Source organism: Lathamus discolor, chromosome 3 (assembly GCF_037157495.1).
Source record: "Lathamus discolor isolate bLatDis1 chromosome 3, bLatDis1.hap1, whole genome shotgun sequence".
NCBI classification, from domain to species: Eukaryota; Metazoa; Chordata; class Aves; order Psittaciformes; family Psittacidae; genus Lathamus; species Lathamus discolor.
In genome coordinates this window covers 51,969,247-51,991,152 of record NC_088886.1, presented here as the reverse complement: position 1 = coordinate 51,991,152, position 21,906 = coordinate 51,969,247, and positions in this window count along the sequence as shown.

Here is a 21,906-nt window from a genome sequence, read left to right as displayed (position 1 = left end):
ACGGGGGCCTATTCATCAGTAGGCGAGCCAGGTAATTGCCGTCCTTCAGTCATCCAGTGCCATACGGCAAAGTCACTGTGTTGTCTGCAGGCTATTACATCCCCTGGTGCCTGCACCGGTTCATGGGAGAATTAGAATTTAGCCCTTTGGGGAAGCCAGCCATCTGAAGTACTTTCAGCAGGTGATGGGAAACATGACTCTTAACTGAATGTACCTCCCACAACACCTGCATCCCAGAGCCTGCTGTGAGTCCTCTTAGGCACAACAGAGGGGGATCCCTCCTGTGGACTGAGGTCCAGAGGGAAGCCCTAATGGATTGTGCATGGCTCCAGGGGAACCGGCACTGTCCTGCATCCTTTGTGCCCGAGCCACGCTGAGGCTTGACCTTTCTCTGATTGTTGTCAGTGCGGCCCAAGCCTGGGCAATATCCATGCCAGGATGCATGATTTTTTCAAAAGATCCCACAAAGCGTTGCTTGCGGGGGGGCCATGAGTGGGAGACAAGTCCTGGAAACTGGGGGCACGCAAGCAATGCCCATGCCAGAGAAAAGGCCAAGAGGGACAGCGAGGCTCAGGTATCTCCCGAGGGGATCTGACTCTGGCCCTTTGGGATGTACATCACCAGGGGAGGGAGAGCTGGGACTGGCACTCCCTGACGCAGGGGTGGGTTTTGTCTGTCTCGCTTAGAGGGGCAGTCGGTCACCCTGCTGCTCTCCCCCATGCGCTCCCCATCTGGCCTCATGAGTTACGCCCAGTGGAACAACTTGTCCCAGAGGGACAGAGAGTGCCTCCGGGCGGCAGCGCTAGCAAGCCTTCCTTGCAAAGGGAAGGTGGGTGAACGCATAAGAACTGGTGTGCAAATAAATGTGAAAGATCACCAGGAAGGGGGAGCAAACCTATGACACTGGGAAAACTGGATTATGCTTATCCCAGAGTGCAGGCAAAGCTGAGAGGAGCTGAGGCTGTACCCTGGGGAGAGGCTCCAGGGTGCGTTCATTTGCAGCGACTTTGGGAGTTGCCTTTGCTTCTACTGAAACCAAGGAAATGCTGCAGTCCCAGCAAGTTCGCTGAGCAAGAACATTTCCTGGTGGTGTCAGATCTCTTGTGAAAAATTATCATTCGTGTGCAGCATACAGAATTCTGCCTGCAGGTGGGGATGACAAGAAAAACCCAAATGCTGCAGATCAGCATGGATTCTGGAAGCTCCGCACAGAAGGCATCGTGGCAGTCTTGGGCTCCATGCTGCTCGGGATGGTATTTTGCTGTGTGATCCATCTGTGGAGGAAGAGAAGACGGTGAGCTTTGGAGCAGGGGGGACGGGTTATGAAAATTCAGTATGAGACGGCTGCTACTGACAATGCAGCGTTTAGAGATAGGGTATTCCGTTATTAACTGGCCTCTCAATCCACGGGCACTTGTTTCTGAAACCTGCTCTTACTGTTCCGAATATGAGTTAAAAATGACCCTGGCTTGGCAAGAGCAGACCCAGCAGCAGACGTAGGCAGAGCAAAATCAGGAAGAAAAACAAGGGGTGACACTGCCGTAGAAAGTGAGAAGCGCAAGAGCGACACCTCCCTAGCAGTCAACCTACCAGCAGAAATCACCTTTTAGGTGCTGCCGGACAGAGAGCCAAGGCTCTCCCCTTGTCTGGGCAGGGATGGGCAAGGGAGCTGGGTGCTGGTTTTGCCAGGCACACTGAGAAAGGCCAAGGGGAGGCTCTCCTGGCCCTGCAGGGCCATAACCAGCTTTGTGCCCTTTGTCTGCCCAGGTCAGGTCTCCTTCCATGCACATGCAGAGCAGGCAGGTCAGGATGCTCAGGGCCCTGAGGAGATGAGGCGTGGGCAGGCGAGCAGAGCCCTAGGCGAGGGGTGCAGGGCTTCCCATTTTCTGCCCACAGCTCCTGTGTGCAGCCGGGTACCTGCACCCTATGGGCTGCCCAGCACTGGTCTGCACTCTAGAACCTGCCTGGCACTGCAGCCACAGCAGGGCCTCAGTAGCCTCCTCTCTCCACAGGCGCATGGCCGAAGCGTCAGCGGCTCAGGAATATATCAACAGACGCATGACAGACATGGAGAGAGGGATGCCCCGCTCGAACCCCTCTGAGCCCTGGGACCAACCACCATCGCGTGCGCCTCCAAAACCACCTCGCCAGCCACTGAGGCGCCCTGCCCGACCGCCTCCACCACGGCCCTCATGGCTGTCCCATTCAGCTCAGAAGGTGCTTGAGAGCATGCAGAGCAACATCGATGACCCTGAGGAACCGTCCCCTCAGCCCCCAAAGCCAGCGCCCCGATCAAAGCTCTCAGGCAGCTCCATGAGGCTCCGGATTTGGGGTACACCAGAAATACCCCATAAAGCCAAGCAAAAATAAAAACTTGGAGCAGCACAATGGTGCTATCAGGCTCTAATGGAGACACTCTGCTCTGGTTTAGGCTGGAATGGAGTTCATTTTCTTCCTAGCAGCCCAGATGGTGCTGAGGTTGGGATTTGGAACTAAACTAGTGTTGGCACCACACTCATTCTTTAGCTGCAGCTGAACACTGCTTGCATGGCGCAAGGACTACTCTGTTCTGGGTGAAAAACGTAAGCCACACCTTGTGGTTTAACCCAGCATTCAATTGAGGACCACACAGCCAGTCACCCGCTGCCGCCCTCCCGCTGCTAAGTTTTTTCCCATCTTGCAGCAATCACAAGGCAATAGTTTTACGGTTCCTGAGTGCCTCTGCGGACATGGGCTACTGTCGGGACATGCTCTGCGCGTCTCCAGTCTCATTGGGAAATGTGGAAGAATGTTTTTTCCCATTACTGTTTGGCAGAAGCCATGGTTTCAACACGCAACCCTGATTTTATCTGGCATTACAAGGAGGTATGAGTGCGGTCCCCAGGTCTGCGCGTGGTGCTTCTGGCCTGTAAAGGAGTCACCGAGCTCCTTCTACACCAGCTCTTTGCTCCCTGGACTACTGTCTTTTCTGGTCGTTTCTCAAGATGCAACAGTACAGGTGAGCAGAGCAGCCAAACATGAGCAGCGTTTGCTGGTGCTTACGGCACCTTTAAAGTACTGTCTCTGGCGTCAGAGAAGCCGGTCCAATCTACTGCAGTTTTGCTTGCTTTACTTTTATTGCTGTATCCGCTGTCAGGCAATTCCCTCTGCAAGCCTAAAATGTGTCTGGATCTTTTCAGTAACAGCAGAAGACAACAGAGAGGAGTAAGTTTTGCCTGGGTGTCATGTGCTCCACAGCAGACGTTATTTTCTTTTTAATACTAGTTTTAAACTATTTCATAGGGAAAAACAGAGAGGGAGAGGGGGCACATTCGTTCCCTTCAGAGTCCACGCTTACAGGTACGTCGGGGAGGGGACCCCGCTGCACAGGGGCCCGCTGGGGTGTCAGCACGGGGCAGCCTCAGGCTCCCTTCCCTCCCAGGGCTGGGGCCGTGCTGGGGAGCTGGTGTGTGACGTCACAGAAGGCCGCCGATACACCGCGAGGTCATATGCGGCCCCGCAGGCACCCTGCCAGCAGTGCCGGCAGCGGCGGCTTTAGTGCCACAGCGGCTTCAGCGGCGGCTTTAGCGGCGGCACCTGCGTTAGCGGCAGCGGCGGCTTTAGCGGCGGCAGCGGCTTCAGCGACAGTGGTGCCGGTAGCAGCGCTGCGGCGTTAGCGGCAGCAGTGGCGGCAGCTGCACCGTTAGCGGCGGCGGCGGCGGAATGGTGCAGCTCCGGGGAGGCTTCGTCCGCCTCGTCGTCGTTACCCTCCTTCTGCTGATCCTGCGAGCCCAGCATGTCAGGGCTCGGCCGTGGCAAGCACGGAGATTAGGTAGGCAGGCAGGCAAGGGCCAGCACCCAGCCCCGGCAGTACGCACTGCACTGCTCGCGGTGGGACTGGGCTGCATGAGAAGCAGCCAGCTCCTCTGGCAGCGAGAGGCACGGGGCTGCAGCCACTGCGGGGACGTTTCCCGAGGAGTGCAGGGGCCCCAAACCTCACCTAGAGCCAGCCTTGTGCAGCTCTGCCCCAGGAAAACCTTCTAGGTTAAGCGAAGTAGATGGCGACATCTGATGGGAATGTGCTTGATTACAGCTGTGCCTATAGCCCGTGGCCACCGGATTTGGCCAAATCCTGTCCCAGATCCTGTCCTGGAGCCTCACGGCAATCCCTCAGGTGTGTCATTTCAGTGCGTGAGCACTTAGGTTTTAATCATTCAAAATTCACTTGGTATTTTCTTGGCTGGTGCTTAAGACGTGCAGAACAGCAGAGAGAGAGTGGGTCAGGCTCAGGGACGTGCCTTGGAGCATTCTGCCTTGCAAAGCATTCCTTCCCAGCCTCTCTGACCCTGCACTACTTCCAATACAAAGCCCGCGGGCTCGTGAGGGTTGAGTTTACAGCTGGTGTGAGCTCCAGTGAGTCCTTTCCCCTGACAGCTCTGTGCACGGCTCGTTTTAGACTAGCATGGCCCAGGCATGCAGTAACTGCACAGCCCTCCTGAGTAGAAGGGAGAGACAAGTGCCATGGAGCAATCCCGTGCTTGAGCTGCATTCGCTGCCCTTCGGATGTGAGGAAACACACTGAAATATTTCAGGGGAGCTTCTCTGTACTGTTTGTTCGCAGATGTGGCCGGAGGTGAGGGATACCCAGCTTCCTGGCTGGATTCCACGGCTGACGCTCAGGGAGATAGCATGGGTACGTCACAGCTTTTTACTTCCTTTCAAAGCTGCCTGCCCAAAGCCCAAACATGAGCAAGGCATCTCTTGCGGGTGTGAGAATAGAGACCTGCGTGTGTGTCGTGCCATTAGGTGATTGCCTTATATGTTCTGCTGTTTGCTTACGACACTGTCTTATCGCAGTGTGTGAAGGAAACCTCTCATGGGTCTTTGGTTGCAGATGTGGGCGCAGGGAGTGCTGTTCCAGCTTCTCAGCTGGATCCTGTGCTGGAGCTTCCCTGGGACCACAGGGCAGAGTAGTCAGCTTTGACTCACTTTGCAGACTACACACTGATTTTCAGTACTTTATTCGCATGGAATTTAACTTTGTACTTTCCGTTTGGGTCCTCAAGGAGCAAAGTCTGAAGATGAAACAGGAGAATCTTCCCAGGGGTCATCAGATACCCTAAGGAGAATCATGACAGACTTGGATGAAGCAGCACAGGGTGGGTGTATATCACTCTTGACCGGAAGGCTTGGGAAGCTGAGGTTTTAGATGCATGTACGGACAAGGAGTAGCCTCCACAGCAGGAACGGGAGAGGCTTTCCAAGGAACTGATCCCCGATAAGCCATGACAGGGCCAGCATCCTGACAGTCGCTGCCGGAGAGAGTGCCCTTGGGCAGCGAACAGGATGCGCGGGCAGCTTGGGGTCGCAGAGACCAGCAGGCTTGGCTGGGGCTGCAGGCGTGGTATGGCCAGGGTCGGAGCACTCTGGCTTCACAGCCTGACCCAGTCCCATTGCTCTCTGTGGTGTCTGGAGACAATGTGTGACACTTTGGGGTCCGGGACAGATGGCAACTGATGCGACACCCAATTTGAAGGCAGCTAAAGTGCAGGGCTGTGAATTTAGTGTTGGGTGGTTTAGCTGTCTCTTTCTAGTTGGGTTTTAGGTGACTTGGCTGTGGTTTGCGCAGAATCATAGAATACTTAAGGTTGGAAGGGACCTTAAGATCATCGCGTTCCACCCCCCTGCCAAGGTCAGGGACACATCACACTAAACCGTGCCACCCAAGGCTCTGTCCATCCTGGCCTTGAACAGCACCAGGGATGGAGCATTCGCAGCTTCCCTGGGCAACCCATTCCAGTGGCCTCACCACACTCACAGTAAAGCACATCTTCTTTGTATCTAATCTAAACTTCCCTTATTTAACTCTGAACCCATTACCCCTCGTCCTATCACTGCAGTCCCTAATGAAGAGTCCCTCCCCAGCATCCTTGTAGGCCCCCTTCAGATACTGGAAGGCTGCCATGAGGTCTGGTTTTGGAGGACTGGGGGCTCTTTGCTGCCACTTGAGAGCTTTCCAGAGTGTGGCTGCAAGAGCTTGCATCTTAGTTGACCATGTGTGTCCGTTACTCGTTCCGCATGATTGAGTTGGCACGACGGAAGGTGCTTCTCCGAAGGCCTCTCTCCCCAGCTGAATTGCCTACGGCGTCTTTCTGTCCTCTCTGAAGGAAGGAATTTGCCATGATCTTGCAGTGTGCCAACAATGCAGGGCGGAAGGCGGGCAAGAAGATCACAGGCAATCCCTTAGTCTCTCAGCGCGCCAGGATGTGCTGTCTACCGGCAAACTGAGAAATGTCTAGTGCTTCAGTTCTTCTCCATGAATGGCATGTTGTTTGGACTGGTGACTCGGTGCACCCCCAAATGCCCAGGATGTTTCTAAGTGCTAGGAATGTATTTTGAGTAGGATTGCTGTCTGAAGATACCATGTTCTTATGAGGAACAGTTCCTTGTAATCAAACTGACCCACCTTCTTTCGAAAGAGCGGAACTATGAGACCGTGGAGGTGCTTCAGGAAGGCGACAGGCGGGGAGCGCCAGCCTCTGGAGGAAGAACGGGGGCCTATTCATCAGTAGGCGAGCCAGGTAATTGCCGTCCTTCAGTCATCCAGTGCCATACGGCAAAGTCACTGTGTTGTCTGCAGGCTATTACATCCCCTGGTGCCTGCACCGGTTCATGGGAGAATTAGAATTTAGCCCTTTGGGGAAGCCAGCCATCTGAAGTACTTTCAGCAGGTGATGGGAAACATGACTCTTAACTGAATGTACCTCCCACAACACCTGCATCCCAGAGCCTGCTGTGAGTCCTCTTAGGCACAACAGAGGGGGATCCCTCCTGTGGACTGAGGTCCAGAGGGAAGCCCTAATGGATTGTGCATGGCTCCAGGGGAACCGGCACTGTCCTGCATCCTTTGTGCCCGAGCCACGCTGAGGCTTGACCTTTCTCTGATTGTTGTCAGTGCGGCCCAAGCCTGGGCAATATCCATGCCAGGATGCATGATTTTTTCAAAAGATCCCACAAAGCGTTGCTTGCGGGGGGGCCATGAGTGGGAGACAAGTCCTGGAAACTGGGGGCACGCAAGCAATGCCCATGCCAGAGAAAAGGCCAAGAGGGACAGCGAGGCTCAGGTATCTCCCGAGGGGATCTGACTCTGGCCCTTTGGGATGTACATCACCAGGGGAGGGAGAGCTGGGACTGGCACTCCCTGACGCAGGGGTGGGTTTTTTCTGTCTCGCTTAGAGGGGCAGTCGGTCACCCTGCTGCTCTCCCCCATGCGCTCCCCATCTGGCCTCATGAGTTACGCTCAGTGGAACAACTTGTCCCAGAGGGACAGAGAGTGCCTCCGGGCGGCAGCGCTAGCAAGCCTTCCTTGCAAAGGGAAGGTGGGTGAACGCATAAGAACTGGTGTGCAAATAAATGTGAAAGATCACCAGGAAGGGGGAGCAAACCTATGACACTGGGAAAACTGGATTATGCTTATCCCAGAGTGCAGGCAAAGCTGAGAGGAGCTGAGGCTGTACCCTGGGGAGAGGCTCCAGGGTGCGTTCATTTGCAGCGACTTTGGGAGTTGCCTTTGCTTCTACTGAAACCAAGGAAATGCTGCAGTCCCAGCAAGTTCACTGAGCAAGAACATTTCCTGGTGGTGTCAGATCTCTTGTGAAAAATTATCATTCGTGTGCAGCAGACAGAATTCTGCCTGCAGGTGGGGATGACAAGAAAAACCCAAATGCTGCAGATCAGCATGGATTCTGGAAGCTCTGCACAGAAGGCATCGTGGCAGTCTTGGGCTCCATGCTGCTCGGGATGGTATTTTGCTGTGTGATCCATCTGTGGAGGAAGAGAAGACGGTGAGCTTTGGAGCAGGGGGGACGGGTTATGAAAATTCAGTATGAGACGGCTGCTACTGACAATGCAGCGTTTAGAGATAGGGTATTCCGTTATTAACTGGCCTCAATCCACGGGCACTTGTTTCTGAAACCTGTTCTTACTGTTCCGAATATGAGTTAAAAATGACCCTGGCTTGGCAAGAGCAGACCCAGCAGCAGACGTAGGCAGAGCAAAATCAGGAAGAAAAACAAGGGGTGACACTGCCGTAGAAAGTGAGAAGCGCAACAGCGACACCTCCCTAGCAGTCAACCTACCAGCAGAAATCACCTTTTAGGTGCTGCCGGACAGAGAGCCAAGGCTCTCCCCTTGTCTGGGCAGGGATGGGCAAGGGAGCTGGGTGCTGGTTTTGCCAGGCACACTGAGAAAGGCCAAGGGGAGGCTCTCCTGGCCCTGCAGGGCCATAACCAGCTTTGTGCCCTTTGTCTGCCCAGGTCAGGTCTCCTTCCATGCACATGCAGAGCAGGCAGGTCAGGATGCTCAGGGCCCTGAGGAGATGAGGCGTGGGCAGGCGAGCAGAGCCCTAGGCGAGGGGTGCAGGGCTTCCCATTTTCTGCCCACAGCTCCTGTGTGCAGCCGGGTACCTGCACCCTATGGGCTGCCCAGCACTGGTCTGCACTCTAGAACCTGCCTGGCACTGCAGCCACAGCAGGGCCTCAGTAGCCTCCTCTCTCCACAGGCGCATGGCCGAAGCGTCAGCGGCTCAGGAATATATCAACAGACGCATGACAGACATGGAGAGAGGGATGCCCCGCTCGAACCCCTCTGAGCCCTGGGACCAACCACCATCGCGTGCGCCTCCAAAACCACCTCGCCAGCCACTGAGGCGCCCTGCCCGACCGCCTCCACCACGGCCCTCATGGCTGTCCCATTCAGCTCAGAAGGTGCTTGAGAGCATGCAGAGCAACATCGATGACCCTGAGGAACCGTCCCCTCAGCCCCCAAAGCCAGCGCCCCGATCAAAGCTCTCAGGCAGCTCCATGAGGCTCCGGATTTGGGGTACACCAGAAATACCCCATAAAGCCAAGCAAAAATAAAAACTTGGAGCAGCACAATGGTGCTATCAGGCTCTAATGGAGACACTCTGCTCTGGTTTAGGCTGGAATGGAGTTCATTTTCTTCCTAGCAGCCCAGATGGTGCTGAGGTTGGGATTTGGAACTAAACTAGTGTTGGCACCACACTCATTCTTTAGCTGCAGCTGAACACTGCTTGCATGGCGCAAGGACTACTCTGTTCTGGGTGAAAAACGTAAGCCACACCTTGTGGTTTAACCCAGCATTCAATTGAGGACCACACAGCCAGTCACCCGCTGCCGCCCTCCCGCTGCTAAGTTTTTTCCCATCTTGCAGCAATCACAAGGCAATAGTTTTACGGTTCCTGAGTGCCTCTGCGGACATGGGCTACTGTCGGGACATGCTCTGCGCGTCTCCAGTCTCATTGGGAAATGTGGAAGAATGTTTTTTCCCATTACTGTTTGGCAGAAGCCATGGTTTCAACACGCAACCCTGATTTTATCTGGCATTACAAGGAGGTATGAGTGCGGTCCCCAGGTCTGCGCGTGGTGCTTCTGGCCTGTAAAGGAGTCACCGAGCTCCTCCTACACCAGCTCTTTGCTCCCTGGACTACTGTCTTTTCTGGTCGTTTCTCAAGATGCAACAGTGCAGCCAAACATGAGCAGCGTTTGCTGGTGCTTACGGCACCTTTAAAGTACTGTCTCTGGCGTCAGAGAAGCCGGTCCAATCTACTGCAGTTTTGCTTGCTTTACTTTTATTGCTGTATCCGCTGTCAGGCAATTCCCTCTGCAAGCCTAAAATGTGTCTGGATCTTTTCAGTAACCGCAGAAGACAACAGAGAGGAGTAAGTTTTGCCTGGGTGTCATGTGCTCCACAGCAGACGTTATTTTCTTTTTAATACTAGTTTTAAACTATTTCATAGGGAAAAACAGAGAGGGAGAGGGGGCACATTCGTTCCCTTCAGAGTCCACGCTTACAGGTACGTCGGGGAGGGGACCCCGCTGCACAGGGGCCCGCTGGGGTGTCAGCACGGGGCAGCCTCAGGCTCCCTTCCCTCCCAGGGCTGGGGCCGTGCTGGGGAGCTGGTGTGTGACGTCACAGAAGGCCGCCGATACACCGCGAGGTCATATGCGGCCCCGCAGGCACCCTGCCAGCAGTGCCGGCAGCGGCGGCTTTAGTGCCACAGCGGCTTCAGCGGCGGCTTTAGCGGCGGCACCTGCGTTAGCGGCAGCGGCGGCTTTAGCGGCGGCAGCGGCTTCAGCGACAGTAGTGCCGGTAGCAGCGCTGCGGCGTTAGCGGCAGCAGTGGCGGCAGCTGCACCGTTAGCGGCGGCGGCGGCGGAATGGTGCAGCTCCGGGGAGGCTTCGTCCGCCTCGTCGTCGTTACCCTCCTTCTGCTGATCCTGCGAGCCCAGCATGTCAGGGCTCGGCCGTGGCAAGCACGGGGATTAGGTAGGCAGGCAGGCAAGGGCCAGCACCCAGCCCCGGCAGTACGCACTGCACTGCTCGCGGTGGGACTGGGCTGCGTGAGAAGCAGCCAGCTCCTCTGGCAGCGAGAGGCACGGGGCTGCAGCCACTGCGGGGACGTTTCCTGAGGAGTGCAGGGGCCCCAAACCTCACCTAGAGCCAGCCTTGTGCAGCTCTGCCCCAGGAAAACCTTCTAGGTTAAACGAAGTAGATGGCGACATCTGATGGGAATGTGCTTGATTACAGCTGTGCCTATAGCCCGTGGCCACCGGATTTGGCCAAATCCTGTCCCAGATCCTGTCCTGGAGCCTCACGGCAATCCCTCAGGTGTGTCATTTCAGTGCGTGAGCACTTAGGTTTTAATCATTCAAAATTCACTTGGTATTTTCTTGGCTGGTGCTTAAGACGTGCAGAACAGCAGAGAGAGAGTGGGTCAGGCTCAGGGACGTGCCTTGGAGCATTCTGCCTTGCAAAGCATTCCTTCCCAGCCTCTCTGACCCTGCACTACTTCCAATACAAAGCCCGCGGGCTCGTGAGGGTTGAGTTTACAGCTGGTGTGAGCTCCAGTGAGTCCTTTCCCCTGACAGCTCTGTGCACGGCTCGTTTTAGACTAGCATGGCCCAGGCATGCAGTAACTGCACAGCCCTCCTGAGTAGAAGGGAGAGACAAGTGCCATGGAGCAATCCCGTGCTTGAGCTGCATTCGCTGCCCTTCGGATGTGAGGAAACACACTGAAATATTTCAGGGGAGCTTCTCTGTACTGTTTGTTCGCAGATGTGGCCGGAGGTGAGGGATACCCAGCTTCCTGGCTGGATTCCACGGCTGATGCTCAGGGAGATAGCATGGGTACGTCACAGCTTTTTACTTCCTTTCAAAGCTGCCTGCCCAAAGCCCAAACATGAGCAAGGCATCTCTTGCGGGTGTGAGAATAGAGACCTGCGTGTGTGTCGTGCCATTAGGTGATTGCCTTATATGTTCTGCTGTTTGCTTACGACATTGTCTTATCGCAGTGTGTGAAGGAAACCTCTCATGGGTCTTTGGTTGCAGATGTGGGCGCAGGGAGGGCTGTTCCAGCTTCTCAGCTGGATCCTGTGCTGGAGCTTCCCTGGGACCACAGGGCAGAGTAGTCAGCTTTGACTCACTTTGCAGACTACACACTGATTTTCAGTACTTTATTCGCATGGAATTTAACTTTGTACTTTCCGTTTGGGTCCTCAAGGAGCAAAGTCTGAAGATGAAACAGGAGAATCTTCCCAGGGGTCATCAGATACCCTAAGGAGAATCATGACAGACTTGGATGAAGCAGCACAGGGTGGGTGTATATCACTCTTGACCGGAAGGCTTGGGAAGCTGAGGTTTTAGATGCATGTACGGACAAGGAGTAGCCTCCACAGCAGGAACGGGAGAGGCTTTCCAAGGAACTGATCCCCGATAAGCCATGACAGGGCCAGCATCCTGACAGTCGCTGCCGGAGGGAGTGCCCTTGGGCAGCGAACAGGATGCGCGGGCAGCTTGGGGTCGCAGAGACCAGCAGGCTTGGCTGGGGCTGCAGGCGTGGTATGGCCAGGGTCGGAGCACTCTGGCTTCACAGCCTGACCCAGTCCCATTGCTCTCTGTGGTGTCTGGAGACAATGTGTGACACTTTGGGGTCCGGGACAGATGGCAACTGATGCGACACCCAATTTGAAGGCAGCTAAAGTGCAGGGCTGTGAATTTAGTGTTGGGTGGTTTAGCTGTCTCTTTCTAGTTGGGTTTTAGGTGACTTGGCTGTGGTTTGCGCAGAATCATAGAATACTTAAGGTTGGAAGGGACCTTAAGATCATCGCGTTCCACCCCCCTGCCAAGGTCAGGGACACATCACACTAAACCGTGCCACCCAAGGCTCTGTCCATCCTGGCCTTGAACAGCACCAGGGATGGAGCATTCGCAGCTTCCCTGGGCAACCCATTCCAGTGGCCTCACCACACTCACAGTAAAGCACATCTTCTTTGTATCTAATCTAAACTTCCCTTATTTAACTCTGAACCCATTACCCCTCGTCCTATCACTGCAGTCCCTAATGAAGAGTCCCTCCCCAGCATCCTTGTAGGCCCCCTTCAGATACTGGAAGGCTGCCATGAGGTCTGGTTTTGGAGGACTGGGGGCTCTTTGCTGCCACTTGAGAGCTTTCCAGAGTGTGGCTGCAAGAGCTTGCATCTTAGTTGACCATGTGTGTCCGTTACTCGTTCCGCATGATTGAGTTGGCACGACGGAAGGTGCTTCTCCGAAGGCCTCTCTCCCCAGCTGAATTGCCTACGGCGTCTTTCTGTCCTCTCTGAAGGAAGGAATTTGCCATGATCTTGCAGTGTGCCAACAATGCAGGGTGGAAGGCGGGCAAGAAGATCACAGGCAATCCCTTAGTCTCTCAGCGCGCCAGGATGTGCTGTCTACCGGCAAACTGAGAAATGTCTAGTGCTTCAGTTCTTCTCCATGAATGGCATGTTGTTTGGACTGGTGACTCGGTGCACCCCCAAATGCCCAGGATGTTTCTAAGTGCTAGGAATGTATTTTGAGTAGGATTGCTGTCTGAAGATACCATGTTCTTATGAGGAACAGTTCCTTGTAATCAAACTGACCCACCTTCTTTCGAAAGAGCGGAACTATGAGACCGTGGAGGTGCTTCAGGAAGGCGACAGGCGGGGAGCGCCAGCCTCTGGAGGAAGAACGGGGGCCTATTCATCAGTAGGCGAGCCAGGTAATTGCCGTCCTTCAGTCATCCAGTGCCATACGGCAAAGTCACTGTGTTGTCTGCAGGCTATTACATCCCCTGGTGCCTGCACCGGTTCATGGGAGAATTAGAATTTAGCCCTTTGGGGAAGCCAGCCATCTGAAGTACTTTCAGCAGGTGATGGGAAACATGACTCTTAACTGAATGTACCTCCCACAACACCTGCATCCCAGAGCCTGCTGTGAGTCCTCTTAGGCACAACAGAGGGGGATCCCTCCTGTGGACTGAGGTCCAGAGGGAAGCCCTAATGGATTGTGCATGGCTCCAGGGGAACCGGCACTGTCCTGCATCCTTTGTGCGCGAGCCACGCTGAGGCTTGACCTTTCTCTGATTGTTGTCAGTGCGGCCCAAGCCTGGGCAATATCCATGCCAGGATGCATGATTTTTTCAAAAGATCCCACAAAGCGTTGCTTGCGGGGGGGCCATGAGTGGGAGACAAGTCCTGGAAACTGGGGGCACGCAAGCAGTGCCCATGCCAGAGAAAAGGCCAAGAGGGACAGCGAGGCTCAGGTATCTCCCGAGGGGATCTGACTCTGGCCCTTTGGGATGTACATCACCAGGGGAGGGAGAGCTGGGACTGGCACTCCCTGACGCAGGGGTGGGTTTTGTCTGTCTCGCTTAGAGGGGCAGTCGGTCACCCTGCTGCTCTCCCCCATGCGCTCCCCATCTGGCCTCATGAGTTACGCTCAGTGGAACAACTTGTCCCAGAGGGACAGAGAGTGCCTCCGGGCGGCAGCGCTAGCAAGCCTTCCTTGCAAAGGGAAGGTGGGTGAACGCATAAGAACTGGTGTGCAAATAAATGTGAAAGATCACCAGGAAGGGGGAGCAAACCTATGACACTGGGAAAACTGGATTATGCTTATCCCAGAGTGCAGGCAAAGCTGAGAGGAGCTGAGGCTGTACCCTGGGGAGAGGCTCCAGGGTGCGTTCATTTGCAGCGACTTTGGGAGTTGCCTTTGCTTCTACTGAAACCAAGGAAATGCTGCAGTCCCAGCAAGTTCGCTGAGCAAGAACATTTCCTGGTGGTGTCAGATCTCTTGTTAAAAATTATCATTCGTGTGCAGCAGACAGAATTCTGCCTGCAGGTGGGGATGACAAGAAAAACCCAAATGCTGCAGATCAGCATGGATTCTGGAAGCTCTGCACAGAAGGCATCGTGGCAGTCTTGGGCTCCATGCTGCTCGGGATGGTATTTTGCTGTGTGATCCATCTGTGGAGGAAGAGAAGACGGTGAGCTTTGGAGCAGGGGGGACGGGTTATGAAAATTCAGTATGAGACGGCTGCTACTGACAATGCAGCGTTTAGAGATAGGGTATTCCGTTATTAACTGGCCTCTCAATCCACGGGCACTTGTTTCTGAAACCTGCTCTTACTGTTCCGAATATGAGTTAAAAATGACCCTGGCTTGGCAAGAGCAGACCCAGCAGCAGACGTAGGCAGAGCAAAATCAGGAAGAAAAACAAGGGGTGACACTGCCGTAGAAAGTGAGAAGCGCAACAGCGACACCTCCCTAGCAGTCAACCTACCAGCAGAAATCACCTTTTAGGTGCTGCCGGACAGAGAGCCAAGGCTCTCCCCTTGTCTGGGCAGGGATGGGCAAGGGAGCTGGGTGCTGGTTTTGCCAGGCACACTGAGAAAGGCCAAGGGGAGGCTCTCCTGGCCCTGCAGGGCCATAACCAGCTTTGTGCCCTTTGTCTGCCCAGGTCAGGTCTCCTTCCATGCACATGCAGAGCAGGCAGGTCAGGATGCTCAGGGCCCTGAGGAGATGAGGCGTGGGCAGGCGAGCAGAGCCCTAGGCGAGGGGTGCAGGGCTTCCCATTTTCTGCCCACAGCTCCTGTGTGCAGCCGGGTACCTGCACCCTATGGGCTGCCCAGCACTGGTCTGCACTCTAGAACCTGCCTGGCACTGCAGCCACAGCAGGGCCTCAGTAGCCTCCTCTCTCCACAGGCGCATGGCCGAAGCGTCAGCGGCTCAGGAATATATCAACAGACGCATGACAGACATGGAGAGAGGGATGCCCCGCTCGAACCCCTCTGAGCCCTGGGACCAACCACCATCGCGTGCGCCTCCAAAACCACCTCGCCAGCCACTGAGGCGCCCTGCCCGACCGCCTCCACCACGGCCCTCATGGCTGTCCCATTCAGCTCAGAAGGTGCTTGAGAGCATGCAGAGCAACATCGATGACCCTGAGGAACCGTCCCCTCAGCCCCCAAAGCCAGCGCCCCGATCGAAGCTCTCAGGCAGCTCCATGAGGCTCCGGATTTGGGGTACACCAGAAATACCCCATAAAGCCAAGCAAAAATAAAAACTTGGAGCAGCACAATGGTGCTATCAGGCTCTAATGGAGACACTCTGCTCTGGTTTAGGCTGGAATGGAGTTCATTTTCTTCCTAGCAGCCCAGATGGTGCTGAGGTTGGGATTTGGAACTAAACTAGTGTTGGCACCACACTCATTATTTAGCTGCAGCTGAACACTGCTTGCATGGCGCAAGGACTACTCTGTTCTGGGTGAAAAACGTAAGCCACACCTTGTGGTTTAACCCAGCATTCAATTGAGGACCACACAGCCAGTCACCCGCTGCCGCCCTCCCGCTGCTAAGTTTTTTCCCATCTTGCAGCAATCACAAGGCAATAGTTTTACGGTTCCTGAGTGCCTCTGCGGACATGGGCTACTGTCGGGACATGCTCTGCGCGTCTCCAGTCTCATTGGGAAATGTGGAAGAATGTTTTTTCCCATTACTGTTTGGCAGAAGCCATGGTTTCAACACGCAACCCTGATTTTATCTGGCATTACAAGGAGGTATGAGTGCGGTCCCCAGGTCTGCGCGTGGTGCTTCTGGCCTGTAAAGGAGTCACCGAGCTCCTTCTACACCAGCTCTTTGCTCCCTGGACTACTGTCTTTTCTGGTCGTTTCTCAAGATGCAACAGTGCAGCCAAACATGAGCAGCGTTTGCTGGTGCTTACGGCACCTTTAAAGTACTGTCTCTGGCGTCAGAGAAGCCGGTCCAATCTACTGCAGTTTTGCTTGCTTTACTTTTATTGCTGTATCCGCTGTCAGGCAATTCCCTCTGCAAGCCTAAAATGTGTCTGGATCTTTTCAGTAACAGCAGAAGACAACAGAGAGGAGTAAGTTTTGCCTGGGTGTCATGTGCTCCACAGCAGACGTTATTTTCTTTTTAATACTAGTTTTAAAATATTTCATAGGGAAAAACAGAGAGGGAGAGGGGGCACATTCGTTCCCTTCAGAGTCCACGCTTACAGGTACGTCGGGGAGGGGACCCCGCTGCACAGGGGCCCGCTGGGGTGTCAGCACGGGGCAGCCTCAGGCTCCCTTCCCTCCCAGGGCTGGGGCCGTGCTGGGGAGCTGGTGTGTGACGTCACAGAAGGCCGCCGATACACCGCGAGGTCATATGCGGCCCCGCAGGCACCCTGCCAGCAGTGCCGGCAGCGGCGGCTTTAGTGCCACAGCGGCTTCAGCGGCGGCTTTAGCGGCGGCACCTGCGTTAGCGGCAGCGGCGGCTTTAGCGGCGGCAGCGGCTTCAGCGACAGTAGTGCCGGTAGCAGCGCTGCGGCGTTAGCGGCAGCAGTGGCGGCAGCTGCACCGTTAGCGGCGGCGGCGGCGGAATGGTGCAGCTCCGGGGAGGCTTCGTCCGCCTCGTCGTCGTTACCCTCCTTCTGCTGATCCTGCGAGCCCAGCATGTCAGGGCTCGGCCGTGGCAAGCACGGGGATTAGGTAGGCAGGCAGGCAAGGGCCAGCACCCAGCCCCGGCAGTACGCACTGCACTGCTCGCGGTGGGACTGGGCTGCGTGAGAAGCAGCCAGCTCCTCTGGCAGCGAGAGGCACGGGGCTGCAGCCACTGCGGGGACGTTTCCTGAGGAGTGCAGGGGCCCCAAACCTCACCTAGAGCCAGCCTTGTGCAGCTCTGCCCCAGGAAAACCTTCTAGGTTAAGCGAAGTAGATGGCGACATCTGATGGGAATGTGCTTGATTACAGCTGTGCCTATAGCCCGTGGCCACCGGATTTGGCCAAATCCTGTCCCAGATCCTGTCCTGGAGCCTCACGGCAATCCCTCAGGTGTGTCATTTCAGTGCGTGAGCACTTAGGTTTTAATCATTCAAAATTCACTTGGTATTTTCTTGGCTGGTGCTTAAGACGTGCAGAACAGCAGAGAGAGAGTGGGTCAGGCTCAGGGACGTGCCTTGGAGCATTCTGCCTTGCAAAGCATTCCTTCCCAGCCTCTCTGACCCTGCACTACTTCCAATACAAAGCCCGCGGGCTCGTGAGGGTTGAGTTTACAGCTGGTGTGAGCTCCAGTGAGTCCTTTCCCCTGACAGCTCTGTGCACGGCTCGTTTTAGACTAGCATGGCCCAGGCATGCAGTAACTGCACAGCCCTCCTGAGTAGAAGGGAGAGACAAGTGCCATGGAGCAATCCCGTGCTTGAGCTGCATTCGCTGCCCTTCGGATGTGAGGAAACACACTGAAATATTTCAGGGGAGCTTCTCTGTACTGTTTGTTCGCAGATGTGGCCGGAGGTGAGGGATACCCAGCTTCCTGGCTGGATTCCACGGCTGACGCTCAGGGAGATAGCATGGGTACGTCACAGCTTTTTACTTCCTTTCAAAGCTGCCTGCCCAAAGCCCAAACATGAGCAAGGCATCTCTTGCGGGTGTGAGAATAGAGACCTGCGTGTGTGTCGTGCCATTAGGTGATTGCCTTATATGTTCTGCTGTTTGCTTACGACATTGTCTTATCGCAGTGTGTGAAGGAAACCTCTCATGGGTCTTTGGTTGCAGATGTGGGCGCAGGGAGGGCTGTTCCAGCTTCTCAGCTGGATCCTGTGCTGGAGCTTCCCTGGGACCACAGGGCAGAGTAGTCAGCTTTGACTCACTTTGCAGACTACACACTGATTTTCAGTACTTTATTCGCATGGAATTTAACTTTGTACTTTCCGTTTGGGTCCTCAAGGAGCAAAGTCTGAAGATGAAACAGGAGAATCTTCCCAGGGGTCATCAGATACCCTAAGGAGAATCATGACAGACTTGGATGAAGCAGCACAGGGTGGGTGTATATCACTCTTGACCGGAAGGCTTGGGAAGCTGAGGTTTTAGATGCATGTACGGACAAGGAGTAGCCTCCACAGCAGGAACGGGAGAGGCTTTCCAAGGAACTGATCCCCGATAAGCCATGACAGGGCCAGCATCCTGACAGTCGCTGCCGGAGGGAGTGCCCTTGGGCAGCGAACAGGATGCGCGGGCAGCTTGGGGTCGCAGAGACCAGCAGGCTTGGCTGGGGCTGCAGGCGTGGTATGGCCAGGGTCGGAGCACTCTGGCTTCACAGCCTGACCCAGTCCCATTGCTCTCTGTGGTGTCTGGAGACAATGTGTGACACTTTGGGGTCCGGGACAGATGGCAACTGACGCGACACCCAATTTGAAGGCAGCTAAAGTGCAGGGCTGTGAATTTAGTGTTGGGTGGTTTAGCTGTCTCTTTCTAGTTGGGTTTTAGGTGACTTGGCTGTGGTTTGCGCAGAATCATAGAATACTTAAGGTTGGAAGGGACCTTAAGATCATCGCGTTCCACCCCCCTGCCAAGGTCAGGGACACATCACACTAAACCGTGCCACCCAAGGCTCTGTCCATCCTGGCCTTGAACAGCACCAGGGATGGAGCATTCGCAGCTTCCCTGGGCAACCCATTCCAGTGGCCTCACCACACTCACAGTAAAGCACATCTTCTTTGTATCTAATCTAAACTTCCCTTATTTAACTCTGAACCCATTACCCCTCGTCCTATCACTGCAGTCCCTAATGAAGAGTCCCTCCCCAGCATCCTTGTAGGCCCCCTTCAGATACTGGAAGGCTGCCATGAGGTCTGGTTTTGGAGGACTGGGGGCTCTTTGCTGCCACTTGAGAGCTTTCCAGAGTGTGGCTGCAAGAGCTTGCATCTTAGTTGACCATGTGTGTCCGTTACTCGTTCCGCATGATTGAGTTGGCACGACGGAAGGTGCTTCTCCGAAGGCCTCTCTCCCCAGCTGAATTGCCTACGGCGTCTTTCTGTCCTCTCTGAAGGAAGGAATTTGCCATGATCTTGCAGTGTGCCAACAATGCAGGGCGGAAGGCGGGCAAGAAGATCACAGGCAATCCCTTAGTCTCTCAGCGCGCCAGGATGTGCTGTCTACCGGCAAACTGAGAAATGTCTAGTGCTTCAGTTCTTCTCCATGAATGGCATGTTGTTTGGACTGGTGACTCGGTGCACCCCCAAATGCCCAGGATGTTTCTAAGTGCTAGGAATGTATTTTGAGTAGGATTGCTGTCTGAAGATACCATGTTCTTATGAGGAACAGTTCCTTGTAATCAAACTGACCCACCTTCTTTCGAAAGAGCGGAACTATGAGACCGTGGAGGCGCTTCAGGAAGGCGACAGGCGGGGAGCGCCAGCCTCTGGAGGAAGAACGGGGGCCTATTCATCAGTAGGCGAGCCAGGTAATTGCCGTCCTTCAGTCATCCAGTGCCATACGGCAAAGTCACTGTGTTGTCTGCAGGCTATTACATCCCCTGGTGCCTGCACCGGTTCATGGGAGAATTAGAATTTAGCCCTTTGGGGAAGCCAGCCATCTGAAGTACTTTCAGCAGGTGATGGGAAACATGACTCTTAACTGAATGTACCTCCCACAACACCTGCATCCCAGAGCCTGCTGTGAGTCCTCTTAGGCACAAGAGAGGGGGATCCCTCCTGTGGACTGAGGTCCAGAGGGAAGCCCTAATGGATTGTGCATGGCTCCAGGGGAACCGGCACTGTCCTGCATCCTTTGTGCCCGAGCCACGCTGAGGCTTGACCTTTCTCTGATTGTTGTCAGTGCGGCCCAAGCCTGGGCAATATCCATGCCAGGATGCATGATTTTTTCAAAAGATCCCACAAAGCGTTGCTTGCGGGGGGGCCATGAGTGGGAGACAAGTCCTGGAAACTGGGGGCACGCAAGCAGTGCCCATGCCAGAGAAAAGGCCAAGAGGGACAGCGAGGCTCAGGTATCTCCCGAGGGGATCTGACTCTGGCCCTTTGGGATGTACATCACCAGGGGAGGGAGAGCTGGGACTGGCACTCCCTGACGCAGGGGTGGGTTTTGTCTGTCTCGCTTAGAGGGGCAGTCGGTCACCCTGCTGCTCTCCCCCATGCGCTCCCCATCTGGCCTCATGAGTTACGCTCAGTGGAACAACTTGTCCCAGAGGGACAGAGAGTGCCTCCGGGCGGCAGCGCTAGCAAGCCTTCCTTGCAAAGGGAAGGTGGGTGAACGCATAAGAACTGGTGTGCAAATAAATGTGAAAGATCACCAGGAAGGGGGAGCAAACCTATGACACTGGGAAAACTGGATTATGCTTATCCCAGAGTGCAGGCAAAGCTGAGAGGAGCTGAGGCTGTACCCTGGGGAGAGGCTCCAGGGTGCGTTCATTTGCAGCGACTTTGGGAGTTGCCTTTGCTTCTACTGAAACCAAGGAAATGCTGCAGTCCCAGCAAGTTCGCTGAGCAAGAACATTTCCTGGTGGTGTCAGATCTCTTGTGAAAAATTATCATTCGTGTGCAGCAGACAGAATTCTGCCTGCAGGTGGGGATGACAAGAAAAACCCAAATGCTGCAGATCAGCATGGATTCTGGAAGCTCTGCACAGAAGGCATCGTGGCAGTCTTGGGCTCCATGCTGCTCGGGATGGTATTTTGCTGTGTGATCCATCTGTGGAGGAAGAGAAGACGGTGAGCTTTGGAGCAGGGGGGACGGGTTATGAAAATTCAGTATGAGACGGCTGCTACTGACAATGCAGCGTTTAGAGATAGGGTATTCCGTTATTAACTGGCCTCTCAATCCACGGGCACTTGTTTCTGAAACCTGCTCTTACTGTTCCGAATATGAGTTAAAAATGACCCTGGCTTGACAAGAGCAGACCCAGCAGCAGACGTAGGCAGAGCAAAATCAGGAAGAAAAACAAGGGGTGACACTGCCGTAGAAAGTGAGAAGCGCAACAGCGACACCTCCCTAGCAGTCAACCTACCAGCAGAAATCACCTTTTAGGTGCTGCCGGACAGAGAGCCAAGGCTCTCCCCTTGTCTGGGCAGGGATGGGCAAGGGAGCTGGGTGCTGGTTTTGCCAGGCACACTGAGAAAGGCCAAGGGGAGGCTCTCCTGGCCCTGCAGGGCCATAACCAGCTTTGTGCCCTTTGTCTGCCCAGGTCAGGTCTCCTTCCATGCACATGCAGAGCAGGCAGGTCAGGATGCTCAGGGCCCTGAGGAGATGAGGCGTGGGCAGGCGAGCAGAGCCCTAGGCGAGGGGTGCAGGGCTTCCCATTTTCTGCCCACAGCTCCTGTGTGCAGCCGGGTACCTGCACCCTATGGGCTGCCCAGCACTGGTCTGCACTCTAGAACCTGCCTGGCACTGCAGCCACAGCAGGGCCTCAGTAGCCTCCTCTCTCCACAGGCGCATGGCCGAAGCGTCAGCGGCTCAGGAATATATCAACAGACGCATGACAGACATGGAGAGAGGGATGCCCCGCTCGAACCCCTCTGAGCCCTGGGACCAACCACCATCGCGTGCGCCTCCAAAACCACCTCGCCAGCCACTGAGGCGCCCTGCCCGACCGCCTCCACCACGGCCCTCATGGCTGTCCCATTCAGCTCAGAAGGTGCTTGAGAGCATGCAGAGCAACATCGATGACCCTGAGGAACCGTCCCCTCAGCCCCCAAAGCCAGCGCCCCGATCGAAGCTCTCAGGCAGCTCCATGAGGCTCCGGATTTGGGGTACACCAGAAATAC